Source organism: Petaurus breviceps, unplaced genomic scaffold, assembly GCF_028583685.1.
Source record: "Petaurus breviceps papuanus isolate PSGF00001 unplaced genomic scaffold, PetGlider_PUasm1.0 181, whole genome shotgun sequence".
In the NCBI taxonomy this organism is placed as follows: domain Eukaryota; kingdom Metazoa; phylum Chordata; class Mammalia; order Diprotodontia; family Petauridae; genus Petaurus; species Petaurus breviceps.
In genome coordinates, this window is record NW_027185784.1 from 28270603 (window position 1) to 28291339 (window position 20737).

Here is a 20737-nt window from a genome sequence, read left to right on the forward strand (position 1 = left end):
AGCCGGAGCTTCTACTCACTGAGCCACCTGGCCATCCCTACTCCTAAGGAATTATTGAGATTCTTTTTGGCATTGATAATTATAATGTAATGGTTAATTTCTAGACCACCTGAGATGGAGGCACCCACATGGGATATATTAGGGACCTGCATCTTGGAAAAAGGAAGACAGGAAGATTGGCACAAGGAGAGACATGCTAGACATTCTTCACTGCCCTCCCATCCAGTTAGGAGCAGCTTCTTTCTGTTGGTTGCATAGTCAGAACTTCCTGTGTCTTTAAAACTCTCTGACTGAAACAGTCTCTGTCTTACTGATGTCATCCAGGAATAAAAGACTCCTTTACATAGATCATGTGACACAATGCAGTAAACACAGAAGAACTTGAGTTCCACCTTGCCCTTTTCCTAGGACATATGGCCCCAAGATACAGGCTTGGGCTTTAGGTGTCTTTCATTTTTCCTTTTCAGCTCGAGACACAGGAAGAATGGAGTGCCCAACCCAAGAGCTCTAACCACAGTGATCTTGAAGTTCAGGATTCCCTGACAGATGTTGTAACTAATCCACCAGGGAATCCCTGAGAAGTAAGAGTTCCTGGACATATGTGGGAGTAGGGAAAGGGAGAGATTGGATTTGAATTTAGTGGGATTAAGCTATGTAGAAAATGACTTAAGTTGTGAAACTAATCTCCTTGTCTTCCTTAGAGACTGAGTGATATACGAAAGATTATGGTGCTGAGGTATTAGGGGAAATGTTTGTATGTTTTTTTCTTGTAATTCCTTTGAAGTCAATGCTGTTCTGTAAAAGCTAATATGAGTATTAAGTGGTTAAATGAAATCGTGGTAGTTTGACCCCAAAGATTGAGAGGACAAAATTAATGGGGGCTGTAGCCAATGGCAGAAAAAAAGAGGTTCCCACAAAGCATTTCAAAATGCTAGACAACCCTGGTGGAGGTGTAAAAATGTAATAAGGAACCCATGCTATAATTTGATGAGGTGATTGAAATTCCAGCCCCTGCACACATTTACGATGGATTTGAGAGATATTATTGAGTGTGAACAAAGTACCAGTAGAATATGAGGGAGTGAATGTGAGGATGTCTGAATCTGTATCCTCAAAGTTGATTCTGTGTTTAGTGTGAGAAAAAGATATTTTGGATTATGAATATATGGGACAAAGTACTAGTTCTCTGAATAGAGGCAGCTATACTTTCGCTTCCTATGTAGCTGGCACAAGAGGTTGTGCAGCCCTCATTCATATTGCTCATCTCCTATGCAGTGATAACACCTCAGGATAGTTATAAAGTAATCCTCAAAGATGTAGTATCTGAATGGCGTAGTTCTGAGCCTTTCTTTGCATGGGAAAAGAGTGTTGAAGGGGAGGTGAAAAGACCAAGCATCTGGCTATCTATATAACTAGCATTAGGTGCTAAAGTTCTTGTGGGAATGTATGTGAATAGCTCCATCAAGAGGCTATTTGGGGATGTAGGGAAGAGTAGATATAACCAAGAGAATTTTTTTTGAAGAAATCCTAGCAATAGCAGTAAGATAAGAAAAAAAAAGAATGAATTAGAAGAAAAAAGTGAGATAATAAAAGAATCTCTTTTTGCAGATAATATGATGATGTACTTGAAAATCCTAAAGACACAAATAAAACGTTAGTAGAAACAAGTAATAACTTGGGCAAATTAGTAATATATAAAGTAAATCCACATAAATCATCAGCATTCCCATAGATCACTAACAAAACCCTGACAGAAGAGGTAATAAATGATTCCCCATTTAAAATAACTCTAGATAGGATAAAATACCTGCGAGTATACCTGCCAAAACACACTCAGGAACTATATAAACAAAATTATTTAAAAAGAAGCCTTTTATACAAAGAAAGTCAGATTTAAATAATTCAAGAAATATTAATTGTTCATGGGTAGGCAGGACTAAATAGTAAAAAAAAAATCACCTAAACCAATTTAAATATTTAACAATATTCCAATTAAGTTACCAAAATTTTTATTGAATTAAAAATAATTACAAAATTAATTTTGGGAAAAAACAAAAAGTCGAGAATATAAAAGGAAATAATAAAAATGTAAAGGAAGGAATTTTAATAGTACCAGATCATCATGTTATATTATAAGTCAATAATTATCAAAACTATCTGGTACTGCCTAAGAAATAGTAAGGTAGATTAATAGAACAGAGTAAGTATGCAATTTACAGCAGCAAATAAACATAATAACCTTTTATTTGACAACTATAAAGACAAGATTTTGGAATAACAATTCATTATTTGGTAAAAAAAATTTTTTTGGGAAAACTGGAAAGCTGTATGGCAGAAATTGGGCATAGACCGATATCTTATAGCATTTACCATGATAAGGTCAAAATGGATGCATGACCTATATATAGAAAGAGAGATTTGTAAGAAATTTAGAAGAATGTCAAACATATTACTCATTAAATTTATGAATAAATAAGAAATAGAAAGCAAAGTTGCATGTAAAATGGGTAATTTTGATGACAATAAATTAAAAAGGTTTTATGCAAATAAAACAAATGTAGCCAAGATCAAAAGGAAAGCAGAAAATTAAGGCAACATTTTTTTTCTAGAGAGTTTATCAAGTATGGATCAAACTACTTAGGGGGCCCACAATAAGATAATTCAGATAAGGATGATTTACTTATCACCAAGGTAACCAAGAAAACTTAAACATAAACATCTCAAAACAAAAGACCAAAGTAATGCAACAATTATTACTGATATTAACTAGTACCAAGTCACCTTGTATCCCAGTAATCCATTCCAAATGTCCATTGAATCAACACATTTTGAGTCCCAGATGTCTCATGTAGTTATCTGATCAATAGATATGTCTTCTTAGACAACAGGTTTTATCCTCAAGACAGCTCTGAAGGGGACACTGTTTCTCTAGTTCTAAATCTAGAGGTTCCTAGATGATTCTGACTTAATATAATTTAGTATGCTCTCTTAAATTTTTTCTCCTTTTTTGAAACTTTCAAGAATTTCAGTTTATATGCCATTTGCTGTTTCTATCTTTACATAAATCCTATACCTTATATAAGAATCCTTTAAAAAATTTATAAGGATCCAACTGTAAAATGAACTATTTTGCCTCTTAAAATTATCAGACAGTTACTTTAAATATGGGCAAGCAATTTCATTTTCTTTACCATTTTTCAATAAAATTTATGTTTAAAATCCCTAATCCAATTTTGAGAACTTATTAATAAAACATAATAAAAAAACCTACATTTCTATGACAAATAAATTTAGAAGTCAATACTATACATCTGTATGTAATTCTTAAAGAAAATAGTCTAATCACATTGCTTTCTCAAAATAAACAATTCCATTTATTTAGAAATCTTCTTAAATTACATCATTTTCCTTTTGTCTGATCATTTCCTCCTTAGGGGGATATCATCCCTATAATATAATTTGACCACAAATATAATAGGTTAAAATTGTAAGATGTTGATACTCACATTCTATTTAGTAACTCGGATGTTCCAGTATCAATCTGTTGTTTAATAGACTTAGTATTATACTTACAAAACTTCTTGATTATAGAAATTTGCTGTAAAACAAAAGAAAGTACATAGTTCATATATCATAAGAGGAGGGAAATCTCCCTTAGTTCTTTTTGATTCTAGGGATGAATAATATCTGACAGCCAATCATGTAGTCACAGTGTATCAAAAGCAAGGCTCAGGATTAACAAGATGGAGAAATTTCCTTTTCAGACAAGGTGAAACAAATGGTAGATCCTATCTTTGGCCATGCCAAAGCCATCCCTAAAACTTTCCCCAGGCATAGACATCCATTTTCAGCAGTTCCCAGACTGCAAAACATATCATTTTCTGGAATTGACTTCATGACAATTCAGACAATTATTCTAATAATTAAAGCTCAAAACAATACTAAATTAAAGTCCCAGGAACTTATAATTAAATAGCAAAATTTCACTAACCACAATTTAGGCCTTGGGTATATTTCCTAATGTTTCCCTAAGAGTTAACATTTCATTTATCCTTTAATTATAAATTTAAACTACCCATATTCTGGGGCTTCAGAAATACATCCCACACTCCTACTCCCCCACCTCTGCAAAGACCAGCGGGAGAAACATTTCCTCAGCTCTTTCCCAGGGCCAATCTTCTTGCTCATAATAATGAAATAGCATTCAGTTTAATTTTGCATATGTTCTTGTCCAGAAGACGTCATCTAGTCCTGCTCCTCATTTAACAGATAATGAAGCAAAGACCTAGGAAAGTGAAATGACCTTCATGAGGTCACTCTTGTAATAAGAGACAAGGCTGAAATTCAAACCAAGGTCTTTGGATTCTAAATTCTATGAATCTTTTGTTTGAAATGAAGTTTGCTGTTTAATGACAAATCTTTCTTTCCAAGTCTACTGTACTATCTCCTTTCCCTATTGATCCTTCCCCCACACTGAAATGTGGGCCTTTGCAAAACTTTGTAAAGCAGGACTTTTCATTGCAGCTTCATTAGTCAATTAATCAAGAGGCTTTTATTAAACTCCTACTATGTTCCAGGTAGTGTACTAAGATATGGGTTACAAAAGAGGCAAAAGACAGTACCTGTCATCAAGAAGTTTACTTTTTATTTGAAGTCCATACCCTCTGGGGGACTTTGAACACCACAATTCAAACATCTGTAGAAAAAAAGGTGTTTTTGCAGAACAAATCAGAAAGTGCTTTTTTTTTTTAAAAGTCAAAAGCAATTACCTAATAGAATGTAATTTTTCCACATTCAGTCTTTATGGTATAGACTATTTTCAAACTGATATCTCATCTTCCTTTTAGTTCTATTTGCAATATTTAGCAAAATTGTAGATTTCTTTTTTCCTTTTTTTAGTAGTCATATATATAGAGGATTTGAAAACACTCTAAGTACCTGTTCCCAAACTCTACCTATCCTTATATCATATTTTATTCACAAGTTAAGAGAATCAAAGATTATTGCAAGTGATTTTTAATTTTACCTAGTTAAATCACCTCAACTAGCAAGATTTTCTCCTATACATGCACAAGTTTTTATTTTACTCAGCTAATTTTCTAATGCATGGATTCATAGGAGGTTAGATTTAAAGCCAGAAATGACCTTTGAGGTCAACCTACTCCAGCTGCTCATTTTATGGATGAAGAAATGAGGCCCTGAGAAATAAAGGGAATTTTCTCACCTTCTGTTGGTTTCCATGTTATTGGATAGCTCTTGCCTAAAACAGCTGTGAAATTCCTCTCTGAGAGCTTCAATGACTATATCTTCATGAACAGCCTGCTGTCTGGCTTTCCTAAAATTCAAAAGGTATGGAGCTCTATCTGGTTCACTAACTTGAAGGCAAAAGGGTCAAGAGTGATCTAAAGCCTAGAAATTTTCTGAGTATTTTTGGGAAAACTATTTTTTCAGTGTTCAGTTATGCAGAGGACTTAGGAATACCGTGTTTTCCCGATAATAAGACACTGTCTTATTAAATTTTTTGGACAGAAAAACACCAGAGGGCTTATTTTCAGGGGAGGGCTTATTTTACTGAACATTGACAGCAATTTTAATAAACAGGTAAATGTGAACAAAAAAATGTACCTTTATTCAATAATGATCATGTCATCTTCTTCAACAACATCGTCATAAGTGTCCATACCCTGAATTCCGTCCTGGATGTCTTGAGCCTCCATTTCCTTCAGAAGAAGTGGACCCAATCTGTCATGTCCAGCAATATAGCTCTCTTTAAATGTATATGTCTTGTCCAGGTAACCTGCTCGTAGTGCCTTGGCGACACAGCTGTCAGTAATTTTATCCCATGACTTCTTCACCCAAGTCACGACTTCTTGCAGACAGGGCTTCACAAAGTTTCCATGCTGATTTCTTTCCATTCTATTTTCAATGTAGTCATTGACTTCCATGCGCAAATGGTCCTTGAATGGCTTGTTTATTGCAATATCAAGGGTCTGGAGATAGGCAGTCATTCCTGCAGGAATCATTACTTGATCTATTCTTCTCTCTGCAAGGAAGTTCTTCATTTCTTTAGCACAGTGAGTGCTGGCTGAATCCCAGACTATCAGACCTCTTTGGTTACCTCGCATAACAAGTGGCAGCATTAAATCAACCCACTTTCTTATAACGGCTTGTGTACACCAGGCTTTTTCCGTTTCAAGAATGTAAATGCCAGATACACATTCAATCTTATCTTTCTTGCCCTTACTGATGATTAGAGGTGTGGCTTTCTTTCCATCCAAACGAATTGCCAAAACACAGGTGACCCGTGCACTTTCATAGCCAGTGGTGGGAATGTAGATTGATGTTGCACCCCTGTGATGAATTGTTGTTTGAGGTCCTTGTCCCATAAACACTGCAGTTTCATCCATAGCAATCATATTGCAGGTTTGGTACTTGGAAATTTCGATCCTACCTATCAATAAAGGACTTGAATGCAAGTGCACGTTTAATAACTTCAGCATCTTCCAGCTTAAACAGTGTTGTTGATCTTCTGAGGGACAGTTCATACCGTTGAAGGAAACCGTCCAACCAGTGTTGTGATGCTTTGAATCCTTCTGAGACCATTTCAAACTCTGGTGCCATTGAAAGGGCAAATGCTTGAATAATGTATCAGCCCTGTGCACAACCAAGGCCTTTGCTCTCCTGTAAGCAATCCATTCACCAATGAGGATCTCCAAGTCAGGATATAAGGGCTGCCGACCTGATCTAGACCTGCCCTTTTTCCCTTTTCCCTCATCCACCTGTTGATTGAGGTTATTATAATCTGCTCTCTATTTTCTGACCATTCGAAGATCCAAAAGTTTTTCTTTACAGAAAACTGCAAGATTCTTGCCATGTGACTCCTCTACAATTACTTTCTTATACTCAACAGTATAGCTCTTCCTTTTTGTACTCATGTCTGGGGGTCAAAACAGACAGAATAATAAAATTATGACCATCAGTCCTTCTTTTCACTCCATCATGCCCCCTGAGTTCTTTTTTTCTCCATCATGCCCTTTTTATCCTCCATCATGCCCCCTCACTCCTGCTTACATACCGGGTTTTTATGTTGTCCTGCCTCAGCTCTCCTCCGTGGCACTGCTCTCAATGGCGCCAGCAAGCAAATCACTGGGGAAGAACAGGATGATGCGCTCACTGCTGCAGCTCTGATTGGATGCAGCTCAGAGCTCGGCGTGCGTTTCACGAGGGGGGGGGACGGTGCATACAGAGGGTACCATAATGTAGCGTGTAGCACAGGGGATCACCGTCACTACAGTAGCAATCTCAATAGGGCTTATTTTCGGGGGAGGGCTTATTTTAGAGGAATCTTACACAGTAAGGGGAGGGCTTATTTTCGTGATAGGTCTTATTATCGGGGAAACACGGTAGCTCCAAATGCCTCTTTATATTCTTTCCCATAGTGCACAGAAATGCTATGCAAATAAGTCAAAGGAATAGCCCTGGATATTTCATAGCCCCCCAAGGAATTGCAGCAACCATGTATAATAATTAGCCTGAATTACAAGATAATATTTTTCATATTATGTTAGGCTATTTCTGTTCTCTGCATAACTGAATTTAGACTCTGCCAAGAGGAAATGATGAGTTCTCTCCTTACTTATCTTGGAATGACATCACTGGGTGGCATGAACTCTCAATCTCATCTATGGGATACAACCTGAAATTTGGAATACAGGAAAATAAAACTCAAATATGGTTAGGAAAAGCATCCTAAAGAACTGCTCTCTTACTGAAACTCTAGAGGCCAATGAGCTAGTTTGTTTCTTTTTTTCTTAATAGTAATGTTTTCCAACTACATATAAATTTCATTTTTATGAAATTTTGAGTTCCAAGGTTTTCTTTCTCCCTCTCTCCACTCCACCTTCCGAAGACAGCAAGCAATATGATACAGGTTACCCATTTACAATTATGTAAAACATATTTCCACATTAATCATATTATAAAAGAAGAAACAGAACAAAGGGGGAAAACCACAAGAAAGAAAAAAAAAACAAACCACAAAAAAGTGAAAATAGTATGTTTTGATTGGCATTCAGATTCCATAGTTTTTCTCTGGATGTGGTTCATATTTCCCATCACAAGTCTTTTGGAATTGTCTTGGATCATTGTATAACTGAGAAGAGTTAAATCTATTATAATTAATCATCACACAGTGCTGCTGTTACTGTGTACAATTTTCTCCTAGTTCTGCTCATTTCATTCAGCATCAGTTCATGTAGATCTTTCCAGGTTTTTCTGAAATCTGCCTGCTCATCATTTCTTATAACACAATAGTTTTTCATTACATTCACATACCACAGTTTGTTTAGCCATTAGCCAAGTGATGGTAATCCCATCAATTTCCAGTGCTTTGCCACAATAAAAAGAACTGCTATAAATATTTTTGTACATGTGGATCCTTTTCCCTTTCTTTATGATCTCTTTGGGATCCAGATTTAGAACTGATATTGATGAATCCAAAGGTATGCACAATTTGATTACCCTTTGGACATAGTTCCAAATTGTTCTCCAGAATGGTTGGATCAATTCACAACACCAACCATTCATTAGTGTTCCAATTTTCCCATATCTTCCCCAGCATTTATCATTTTACTTTTTTGTCATATTAGCCAATTTGATAGATATGAGGTGATAGCTCAGAGGTGTATTAATTGGCATTTCTCTGATGATTACTGATTTAGAGCATTTTTTTCATATGACTATAAATAATTTTAATTTTTCAACTGCAAACTGCTTGTTCATATCCTTTGACCATTTATCACTTGGGGAGTGACTTGTATTCTTATGCATTGGATTCAGTTCTATCTCTATTTTAGAAATGTGGTCATTATCATAAACACTTGGCTATAAAAATTGTTTCCCAGCTTTCTGCTTTCCTTCTAATCTTGGTTGTATTGGTTTTGTTTATATAGAAGATTTTCAATTTAATGTCATCAAAATTATCCATTTTGTGTTTCATAACATTCTCTATCTCTTGTTTGGTCACAAATTCTTCATAGATCTGATAGGTAAACTATTCCTTGCTCTTCTAATTTGCTTATGGTATCACCATTTATGTTGAGTCATATACCCATTTTGGCCTTATCTTGGTACAGGTTGTGAGATACTAGTCTATGCCTAGTTTTTGCCATGCCATTTTTCACTTTTCCCAGCACTTTTTATCAAATAGTGAGAGTCTTATTGCAGAATCTGGGGTCTTTGGGTTTATGAAACAATAGATTATTACAGCCTTTGACTACTATGTCTTGTGTCCCTAACCTGTTCCACTGATCCACCACTCTTTCTTGGACAGTACTAACTAGTTTTAATGATTGATGCTTTATAATATAGTATTAGACTTGGTATGTCTAGGTATGTCTTCCTTTGCATTTTTTCATTCATTCTCTTGATATTCTTGACCTTTTCTTCATCTGGATGAATTCTGTTACCATTTTTTTCTATTTGATAAAAAATTTTTTTGGTAGTTTGATTAGAATGACCCAGAATATGTAGATTCACTTAGATAGAATTTTCATTTTTTGAATATTAGTTCAGCCTGCCCATAAGCAATAGATACAATTGTTTAGATGTGACTTTATTTTTGAGAATAGTGTTTTGTAATTATGGTCATATAGTTCCTGGGTTTGTCTTGGCAGGTAGAACTCCAAACATTTTACATTGTCTACAGTTATTTTAAATGGAATTTCTCCATCTCTCATTGCTGAACTTTCTTGGTAACATAGAAATGCTGATGATATATGTGGGTTTATTTTATAGACTACAGCTTTGCTAAAGTTGTTAATTATTATATCCTTTTTAGGATGTCTTTGGGATATAGACCTAGCAATGGTATCACTGGATCAAATGGTATGAACAATTTTACAGTCCTTTGGACATAGTTCCAAATTGCTCTCCAAAATGGAGAATGGATCCAGAATGCATCAGTTCACAACTACACCAACAGTGCATTAGTGTTCAAGCTTTTCTAACCTCCCATACAATATTTATAATTTTCTTTTGTCATATTAGTCAATATCATAGGTGAGAGGTAATGGTTCAGATATGTTTTAATTTGCATTTTTCTTATCAATAGTGATTTAGAGAATTTTTTTCATATGATTATGCATAGCTTTGATTTCTTCATCTGAAAACTGCCTGTTTATATCCTTTGACCACTTATCATTTGGGGAATGACTTGTATTTTTATAGATTTGACTACATTTTCCATATACTTGAGAAATTAAGCCTTTATTAGAGATACTTGTTGCAAAATTCCCCCCACCCCAGTTTTGTGCTTTCTTTCTAATTTTGGCTTTATTGGTTTTGTTTGTACAAAAAGTTTTTAATCTGATATAATCAAAATTAATTTAAAAATGTAATGCTTTCTGTTTTCTTTGGTCCAAATTCTTCCCTTATCCATAGATCTGACAAATAAACTATTCCATGCTTTCCTACTTTGTTTATGGTATATCCCTTTTCATGAAAAATCATGTAACTTTTCTTACTTTTTCTGGGCATTTGGTATGAGATGTTGGTCTATACCTAGATTCTGTCATGATGTTTTCCAATTTTCCTAGCAGTTTTTGTCAAATAATAAGTTTTTGTCCTAAAAGTTTGGATCTTTTGGTCTTCATCTACTAGATTATATGGCCATTGTCTATAATGTAATATGTAACTAATCTATTCCACTGATCCAACATTTTATTTCTTAACCAGTATCAGACTCTTTTGATAGCTGCCACTTTATAATACAGTTTGAAATCTGGTATGGCTAGATCCAATTCCTTCAAATTTTTAAAAATTGATTCTCTTGGTCTTCTTGACTTTTGTTCTTTCATATGATTTTCTTTGGTTATTTTTTTCTAGCCATATAAACTATTTTTGCATAGTTTGATTGGTATGACACTGAATAAATAGACCAAATTAGGCAGAATTGTCCTTTTAATTATATTGGCTCAATCTACCCATGAGCAATTGATATTTTTCCAGTTGATTAGATCTGACTTTCTTTGTGTAAAAAGTATTTTGTAATTGTTTTCTTTTGGACTTAGTTTGTCTTGGCAGGTATACTCCCTAGTATTTTATATTGTTTACAGTTATTTTATTTTAATTCTTTGGTGAGACAATCATGGTTAAGTGACTTGCCCAGAGTCACATAGCTAATAAATGTCAAATGTGTGAGGCTGGATTTAAACTCAGGTCCTCCTGACTCCAGGGCTGATGCTCTACTCTGCCACCTAGCTGCCCCCCTTAATTTTTGGAGGCATTGGGCTCAAGTGACTTACCCAGGGTCACACAGTTAGTAAGGGTCTGAGATCAGATTTGAACTCATGTCTTCCTGAATCCTGGGTCAGTGCACTATCTACTGTGCCACCTAGCTACCCTGTTTACAATTATTTTAAATGTAATTTCTCTTCCTATATCTTGCTGCTGGATTTTATTGGTAATATATAGAAATTCTGATCATTTATGTAGGTTTGTTTTATATCTTGATTTTGCTAAAGGTGTTACTTATTCCAAGAAAGCTTAGTTGATTCTCTAGTATAGTCTGCAAAGAGGGACAATTTGATGTCCTCATTGTCTATTCCAATTCCTTCATTTTCTTTTTCTTCTCTTACTGCTATAGCTAACATTTCTAGTACAATGTTGAATAATAGTAGTGATGATGGACATACTTGCTTCACCCTGATCTTATTGGTAAGGTTTCTAGCTTAGCCCTATTAGAGATAGTGGTTGGTGATAGATACTGCTTATCATTTTAAGTAAAACCCTCCTTTTCCTGTGCTCTGTGGCATTTTAAATAGGAATGGGTACTGTATTTTGTCCAAAGCTTTTTCTGCATCTAATGAGATGATCATATAATTCCTGTTGGTTTTATTATTGATATCCTAGTATTTAAACAAACCTGCATCTCTAGTATAAATCTCACCTGTTTGTAGTGTATGATACTTGTGATATATTGCTGTAATCTCTTTGCTAGCATTTTACTTAAAAAATTTACATCTATATTCACTAGGGAAATTGGTCTGTAATTTTTTTCTCTGTTTTGGCTCTCTGTGGTTTAGGTATCAGCACCATATTTGTCACAAAAGGAATTAGGTAGGACTCATTTGCCTATATTTCCAAATAGTTTATATAATGTTGGAATTAATTGGTCTTTAAATATTTGGTAGAATTCACTTGTGAACCCATCTGGCCATGGGGATTTTTTCTTAGGGAGTTCACTGATGATTTATTAAATTTCTTTTTCTAAGATGGGATTTAGTTATTTTTATTTCCTCCTATCTTAATCTTAGCAATTTATATTTTTGTAAATATTCAGTGATTTCACTTGGATTGTCCGATTTATTGATATAATTGGGCAAAATAGCTCTTAATTATTGTTTTAATTTCCTCTTCTTTGGTGATGAATTCACCTTTTTCATGTTTTTTTTTTGCCTTTTTGGAGGGAAATTGGGGTTAAGTAACTTGCCCAAGGTTACAGGGCTAGTTGTTTGTGTGTGTGTGTGTGTGTGTGTGTGTGTGTGTGTGTGTGTGTGTTAAGTGTCTGAGGCCAGAACTCAGGTCCTCCAGACTCCAGCTGGCACTTTACTCATGGCACCACCTAGCTGCCCCACTTTTTTCATTTTTGATATTTGTAATTTGGTTTTCTTCTTTATTTTTTAAGTCAAATTAGCCAATGACTTAGTTTCCTTTGATTTTTATTAATTTCACCTTCAGAATTTCCATTTTGGTGCTCAATTGGGGATTTTAAATTTGTTCTTTTTAAAGATTTTTTAGTTGCATACCCAATTCGTTGATATGCTCTTTCTCAATTTTATTGATGTAAGAATTTAGAAAAATATGTTTTCTCATAAGTTCTGCTTTAGTTGCATCCAATAAATTTTGATATGCTGTCTCATTGTTCTTATTCCCTTTAATGAAATTATTGATTGTTTCTGTGATTTATTTTTTGACTTCCTTATCCTTTAGGATAAGATTATATAGTTTCTGATTAATTTTTTATCTATCTTTCACTGCCTTTTGTTGAATATAAATTTTATTGCATTATGATCTGAAAAAAATACACATGATATTTTTGCCTCCCTAAATGTGCTTGTGAAATTTTCATGTTGTAATACATGTTGAGTTTTTGTGTAGGTAGCATATATCACTGAGAAAAGTTACATTTGTTTCCATCTAAATTTAATTTTCTCCCATGGTGTATGATATCTATTTTTTCTATGATTCTATTCACTACTTAGTTTATTTATTTATTTTTTTTTAATTTATCAGCTTCTGAGAGGGGGCAGTTGAGATCCTGCATCATACAGATTTGCTGTTTACTTTCTTTTAAAACTAATTTAAAGTCTCTTTAAGCATTTGGATACTATATGAGGGTATATGGGCATATGAATACGTATGTGAATGGGTGTATATATGTCTACAGTTATACATAGATAGAGGGCACAGGACCAATTTAACAGGAAGGGATGATACTTAAAAGGTGAAATTAAGAGATGAGAGAGGAATATAATGAGAGGAGATGGGGAGAGACAGAATGGGGTAAACTATCTCATATAGAAGAGGCAAGGGAATATGGTTACAATGGAGGGGAAGAATAGGAAGGCAAAAGGGAATGAACCAAACTTATTCTCATTGAATTTGGTTTGGGGAGAGAATGAAATACACACTAAATAAGGTATCTCACTCTACAGGAGAGTAGGGGGGGAGGGCATGAGAGGGGGGATGATGGAAGGGAGGATAGGCTGCAGGGGAGGGAATTTGGAAGCATCCACTTTTAAAAAGGGGGAGGATCAAAGTAGAGAATAGAACAAGTGGGAGGTGGGATAGGAGGGAGGGAAATATAGTCAGTCTTTTACCATATATCTACTATGTTACTGTTTTGCATTAGCTACACATGTACAACCTATACTGAACTGCTTATCTTCCCAGTAAGGGTGGGTGACAAGGGAGGAAGGGAATGAATCAGGAATTCGAAGTTTTAAAATCAAATGTTTAAATATATATATATTTACATATATTATTATTATTGTTATTATTATTATTATTACTATTTATATGTAATTGGGAAAGAAGATATACAGGCACTGGGGCACAGAGATCCACCATGCCCTACTGGAAAAGTCTATAGGGGTATGGGAGAAAATGTGGGAGAGAGCAGATTGGAGAAGGGGATATTCTGTGGGACTGCTGTTTTGAGGTGGTGGGTAGGGAAAAATGGGGAGAAAATTTGTAACTCAAAATCTGGCGGAAAAGAATGATGTAAATCGGAAGTTAATAAAGCATTTGAAAATGGAAAAAAAAAGAATTTGGATACTATACCACTTGGTACGTATATATTTAGTATTGATATTACTTCATTGTCTCTGGTACCTTTTAGGAAGATGTAGTTCCCTTCTTTTTCTCTTTTAATTAAATCTATTTTTCTTCCTTTTGCTTTGCCTAAGATCATAATTCCTACTCCTGCTTTTTTGTTGTTTGTTTCAGCTGAAGCATTTTATATCCTGCTCCAGTCCATTACCTTTATTCTATGTGTGTCTCTCTAGGTTTCAAGTGTGTTTCTTGTAAACAACATATTGTAGGATGCACTCTGCTATCCTTCTGTTTTATTGGAGAATTCATCCCATTCACATTCACAGTTATGATTACTGCATATTTCCAATCATCATATTTTTCCTCATGTTTGTCCTCCCCTTCCCTTCTTAGCAGTGTTTTGCTTCTGTCTACCATCTCCCTCAATACATTTTGGGATCTTTTCCCAGAGGCAGTCAGTGGATTGTTTCAATGTCTATTTTGTCCCCTGGTTCTAGGATATAAGCACATTTTCTTTGTTTTTTTTTCTTTCTGATTTCTTGAAGTATGATGTCCAGGTCCTCCTTTTTATTGTGACTTTCAGGTAGTTCAATGACTCAAATTATTTCTCCAGGATCAATTCTCCAGGTCAGTTCTTTTTTCAATGAGGTAGTTTACATTTGATTCCATTTTTTTTTCGTTCTGATGGTTTTGTTTGATTCTTTTCCTCAGTTTTTTTCCCCCTCAACTAAAATTTTTTACCCCCTTTTCCATTTGGCCAATTCTACTTTTTAGTGAGTTATTTTCTTTTTTCCAAGTTGTTGATTCTTCTTCCATGATTCTTTTCCATCATTATCCTTCCTTTTCTCAAATTTCTTCCATGTTTAAATTAGATTTTTAACCTCCTTTTTGACCTGTTCCATGAGTTCTTTCTGGGCTTGAGATCAATTCTCATTTTTCCTTGGGGTCTTTGCTCATAGGTGTTTTGATATTGTTGTCCTCTTCTGAGTCTGTATCTTGGTCTTCCCTGTCACCATTATAACTTTTTATGATCTTATTTTTTTTCATTCTTGTTTGTTTGTTACTTTTCCTATTTTCTCACTTTCCCCCTTACTTTTAAATTTAACCTCTGCTCCTGGGTTTACTGGGTTGCTGCCCCAAGTGTACTTATTCTGGGGTCTCTAGGTCCTGGTTATTTGCCTGGTGCTTTACTGTGTTGCTGTGAGGACCACGGGAGACCCTAGTATCTGGTGCTGTACTGAGGTGAAGGAGTAGGTGTTTGCTGACATTGCTGGAGGCCATAGGGGTCTGGCAACTTACCTGGTGCTGATCTGAAGCACATGGTAGGATCCCAATACTGGCATCTCCTGGTGTACTGAGCATATGGTGGAGGGAGTTCCCACACTGGTATCTGCCCATTTCATTGACTATGCTGAGGTACATGATGGGTCCCAGTGCTGGCATTTTTCTGTTTGCCTGAGGCTGCACTAAGGCACATAGAGGGTTCTGGCATTGGCATCTGCTAGTTCCCCTGGCATTGATATTTGTCTGCTTATGCCACACTGAGACTCAGTTTCTCTTGCTAGCTTTCTGAGGCCTCCTGCTGACTTGCCAGGAAGCTTTCTGTTCTGGACTACACTTCCCTTTTACCTTAGTGAGACAGACCTTTCTTGCTGATCAACCAAGTTTTCTTGGCCTTAGAAGAGTGTTCACATTGTCTTTTTGCTGTTTCTGCCATTCCAGAATTCATTTTGGGGTGCTATTTTATAGTTGTTTGGAGGTGAATATATTCTCTTTATAAATCTTAAAGAACTGTATAAATATGAAATGTTATTATGGTTATGACAATTGAATACTCTAATTGCATTTTCTGGGTGGGGATAGATTACTGAGAAACTGCTCTGTCAAAGAGGAAGGGATTATATAACTAGGATCCTTTGTTACTAAGTTGTTTCATTCATGTCTGACTCTTTGTGAGCCCATTTGGAGTCTTCTTGGCAAACATACTGGAGTGGTTTGCCATTTCCTTCTCCAGTTCATTTTACAGATGAGGAAACTGAGGTACATGGGGTTAAGTGGCAGGTCCAGGGTCACATAGCCTCTAAGTGTCTGAGGTCAGATTTGAACTCCAGGAAGATAAATTTTCCTGACTCCAGGTTCATCACTCTATCCACTATAGCACCTAGCTGCCCTTAAGGAAAGGGACCTTTATGCCTAGGACCTTTAAACTTTAGATTTCCAAGACCTTATTACTTGCTTTCTCAATGAGGGTGAAGGGTGGGAATTGATGTGGGGTTAAGAAAGGGAAATAATGTAGCACACAAATTTTTTTAAATTATTTTTTTTATTAATTTGTTTGTTTCCTTTTAGTTTACAGGATTCAATTCCACAATTCCTTGAGTTTCACATTTTATCCCCCTCCCTCCCCCCCCCCTTATGGCACCTTATAGTCAAGTATAGGATCTGTAAATACTTTCACATTATACATTAGTCAGGTTATAAGGACGGATTGTACCAGGACACAAATTTTTTAAAAATATAAGGTTAAAAATTTCTTGCATGTAATTGGGAAATAGTTAATGCAATAAATAAAAAATATTTTTAAAAGACTAAATTTCACAATGTCACTGAGTTGATGTGACATAAAAGAGGATGTCAGTTAGGTGTATGGACACTAGCTGTTATTTTGTTTGTTTGTTTGAGGTCTACTTATCTTTCTCTCAAGGGTCTTGATTTTGAATTGCTCTTGAAGTCAATGATCACAGAATGTTGGTAGGAAACAATTTTGGGTGGAGGCCATCTAATCCAACTAGTAAGAAAAGAGAAAGGAATAATACTCTCTCCAACATTTTCATCCAGTGATTGGTCATATAGCCTCTATCTAAAAGAAAAGTCCACTAATGGGGATCCTGCTAACTTCCAAGGCAGTCCATTCCTCCCTGGTGATAGGATTAATTGTTAGGAAACTTCATAGTTTTCTGTTCTCCCAACCAAAAAGCTTAATATACCTAGTTCCTTCAATCTATTCTCGGGTGCCAGAACTTCCAGTGCTAGTAGCCTCCTGACCACTCTTCTCTGGCATCTCAGCAACTTGTCAAGGCCTTACTGAGATTGCTTCCAGAACTGAACACAACCTTTCAGATGTGGTCTGAATAGGTGACTCTGCGTGTGTGTGTGTGTGTGTGTGTGTGTGTGTGTGTGTGTATCTGCTAACAAATTTCATGTAATATTTCTGGTCAATATTGCACTAAATACTGCTTTTGCACCCCAGAGAATAACTTTTCCTTTGAGTGGCTGTTGTTACCCTATCTAGGTTCAAAGAGAATATTTGAAAAGAATTTGAAGAGTTGTGATTAGTGCTGAATTACCTAATTAGCATTTATAATGATAATGAAGAGGTGACAGCATGCTGAAATGTATAGCCCAAGTGAATTAGCAAGTTGTGATAAGAACTATTTGCCCCAAATACTTCTCACTAGGTCTACATCTTTTAGTCAGTCTCTCTCTCTCTCTCTCTCTCTCTCTCTCTCTCTCTCTCTCTCTCTCCCTCTCTCTCTGCATATATATGTATAAGTACTATATAACAATATAATAGCATTCTATTATTATATAATAATATTACATATATCTCCCTTTATATAATAAATAAGTATATGAGCATAATCTTTCCTTCCCACTTGTTTCTTTGCTGCATACATGTCTAAATATTTCTTTTTCTCTTACCATATGTCATTACCATGTGTGTCTCATTCTTTCCACTTTTCTTTACATTCTCTTCCCCCTTCCTTTCTCATTCCTAATGTTCCCTTCAAAAAACCACACTAAACGAAAACACCCGACCTTTTAAAGGATAGAAATATGGACCAGATTTGTAATAGGAAATGTTTATATTTATTTTATAAGCATTGAATTCTGTTTTAATTTCCTGTGTATCTAAAGTATATGTGTCATTCAGAGCATAGCTTGAGTTTTCCTTGTTCAGAAATCCTACCTTAATTATTTTGGCCTATATTCATCTCTTCTCTTAACATAAAAAGCTGTAATCTGATTTTTTTTCCTGAACTTCCCTCCCTCAGTAACACTAGATTAAAAAAAGATAATCTATGTTAGAAAGTGGAATACCTTAAACACCTTTAAATTTTATATTTCTGCAAATCTGTATTTTAATGTTCTATTGTACTGTACTTAAAAAAGTCAACTATATTTAAATGTAATGTGATCAGATGTAGAGTTTAATAGTTTTTTTTCCCCCTTCAGTAGGTGACTGAAACCATGTCTTAGATTCTTTCCTATTCACACCCTTTACCCTTAGTTGATTTAGTTTTGATCAATGGTAGCAGTTTCTGCACTTTTGAGGTATATCGAATTAAAACTGGTCAGAATTTGAAGAATTTGTATCTAATTTCTATGCCTATACTTTCTGCTTAATTAAACACTGTGCATATATTTTCTGTATTTTCTCACAAAGATGTTTTTAAATTATGTATAATTTTCCTCTATTGTTTAGTTTCCAGACTACTCCCCCAAACCATCAAAAGCTAATAGAAGGTCAGCTATGGTAAGGAGATAAAGTGTTGGATAGAAGAAGGTATAGGTAGGTAGAAGTTTGGTAACATTACATTGGATTAGGTTTCTTACCTTGCTGGCAAGCATCGAGGGTAGCTGCTATGTATAGGTGGAGCAGTGGTTATGTTGGAGGTCTGCTATATTTCACATTCCTTATTATAATGGCTTTATAGATTAGAATGTGCTAGTAATCTACTACTACATACTACACTTTGAAATATTTACGACTTTATCAGAAAATGCTTATCTTGCTAACAAAATGTATTACCTCAATATGCCCTTTATTTTCCCAGAAATCTAAGTTAATTTGTAAAGCTCTTATTGCAACACTAGGGCTCAACTCCATTGGTTATTGATTTCTTTTTGATATTTATTATATAAATATCTTATTGATATTTATTAAGACTCCATATGAACCCTTGAACTGTGTAACTTTGGTCTAAATATAACAAAAAGGTACCAGTGTTTATTGACAAATGATCTGGACCAAGAAATCCCCAAGATTTTGAAGAAAATTCATTGCAAACCTAAGGATGATAAACATCAATTTGTGGAATGGTAACAATTTGGTGTTTTTTTCTGCTAATTTTTGACTGGTATGTTTCTTGAAATGTTCGTTAGATGTGATACTTGGATACCTCCTTAAGAGCACAATCTGGGGTCCAGAATGTGTGACACAAGGCCAGAGAGCTCCAGGCCTGAAACAATATTCCTAAACCAATGATGTAGCATGTAGCACTTTCTAATTAATTCTTTTGACCAAACAAAATAAATACACTTTTTAAAGGTTCCCTGACTCTTATCCTCACTGTTCAGTCTCAGTACACATCTCTGGAGCCTTTCCAACCCAGTTACTTTATTTCTGTGTATTCATAGTTTCTGGCTTCAAGTTTGTGTGTTGGACCAATTCCTTGGCAAGCTGAAGTTGAACTTATCAATATTGTCTGATAAAGAGAGTTACTATGAGATTCATGGTCCTCAGAAAATGGACTAGTTCTAAGGCCTCTTGTTGCTGTGACCTCAGCACCAAGGGATCACAGATTTATATCTGGGAGGGACCTGGGAAACCATTCAGCCCAACTATCTCATTTTACAGACATTTTTACAGAGGGGCTGTGACTTTTCTAAGCTCACACAACTAGAATGTAGGTATAAACCTGGGTTCACTCACTTCAGATCCAGTCTTCTTTCCTTTAAATTATTCTACTACTCTGGGCTACTTCCTCTTATCATAGACCCAGAGCCTTGTGACCAGGATTAAGCAAAATGTGTTGTCAGAGTAGAATTCACCTCAGGATCAGCTGTTAAGGGTGTAGTGCTGTTAGGCACTTTCAATGGGGGATAAAAGGCAGCTGGTTCAAACAGAGAGATGCATTAAGAAACTCAGTGCTGTTCTGGGCTTAGTCCAACACTGTCTGGTCACTACCAAAATCCAATGTTAGCATATATATGGAAGGGAAAATTCTTCCCTCTACCATTAGGTAACTAACAAAAATAGTGAATAAGCAGTGAGGAATGAAATCTCTGAATAATTGGATTCAGTCTCTTTCAGTCCTAGGAGCAAGGGGAAAGAACTCCAAGGAAGGGGAAAATGTACAGGACTGTGAGGTAGGTCTTCTCACCAGTTTTCATCTTTCAACAGCAAATATCAAGTAAAGTGAATCTTTCATTCAGCTCCAAGGTGACGCTTTAAAAACTGCAAGACCAGTTTATATCTATCAGTTTTATATCAAAAATCTAGCTCAGAAAACTTACCTTCTCCAGGAAAGCTCTGTTCACTCCTCTGTCCTCTGCTCTATCCTAATCTTTCTTCACTTCTTCACACTGCCACCGTCCCCAACATTGCCTCAGCAGGGGA

At 35.5% G+C, this 20737-nt stretch overlaps 1 protein-coding gene across 7 annotated transcripts in view; it reads left to right on the plus strand.

Moving 5' to 3' along the window:
- Positions 1-20737, plus strand: part of LOC138160705 (olfactory receptor-like protein OLF3) — a 650404-nt gene that overhangs the window by 455958 nt on the left and 173709 nt on the right. Inside the window, exon 1 of one of the 7 annotated variants that reach the window (XM_069087464.1) lies at positions 142-581. The exons of the other annotated variants lie outside the window; for them this stretch is intronic. The gene's annotated coding sequence lies outside the window, so the exon portion shown is untranslated. Of the gene's footprint in view, positions 1-141; positions 582-20737 lie in introns of those variants that run through there. 7 annotated transcript variants of the gene reach the window in all.